The sequence below is a fragment of the Corylus avellana genome, chromosome ca2 (assembly GCF_901000735.1).
Source record: "Corylus avellana chromosome ca2, CavTom2PMs-1.0".
Taxonomy (NCBI): domain Eukaryota; kingdom Viridiplantae; phylum Streptophyta; class Magnoliopsida; order Fagales; family Betulaceae; genus Corylus; species Corylus avellana.
In genome coordinates, this window is record NC_081542.1 from 20,217,679 (window position 1) to 20,218,235 (window position 557).

Below are 557 nucleotides of genomic sequence, written 5' to 3' on the forward strand. Positions count from 1 at the left end.
TTTTTTTTTTTTTTTTTTTGGGTAGTGTCATATTCTCCCACCCATGCACCCACCACCTCTTTCAGCAGTTCCTCTTCCACTACTCGTCAATTTTCTTGCTGTTGCATGTGTTCCCACCCATCACTGGGCAGTGGGCACGCATGCACCGTCGTCTTCTTTTGTTGTTTTTCGGGCAAATCTCCACCTCCTCCAGCATTTCACAACCGGATCACCACTCATGTCTCATGGTGTTTTCCTTTGATCTTTGGAGGCTCCAAGAAGCAAAGTTGGGCCTTTCTATACACTAGCCTTGGTGTTCTTTGTCTTCTAGATCATACGGGGGGGTCTTTTTACTGTAGGGTTTAAAAAAGGATCGAAAGGCCTTTCGAGATTTGTGTCTCTCTTCAAACCTCTTGACCGTGTTGAGCTGGGATATTTTTTGATATTCTCAGCTCATTTCGAATCTGATTTGAATCCAAAACAAAAATGAGTCCTTTTAGCTGCATTCACAATTCCACCTATTGGACTGCTATAATCAATTCTACTCGCAACTTTCCCTCTCACTCTCTCCATCGCAA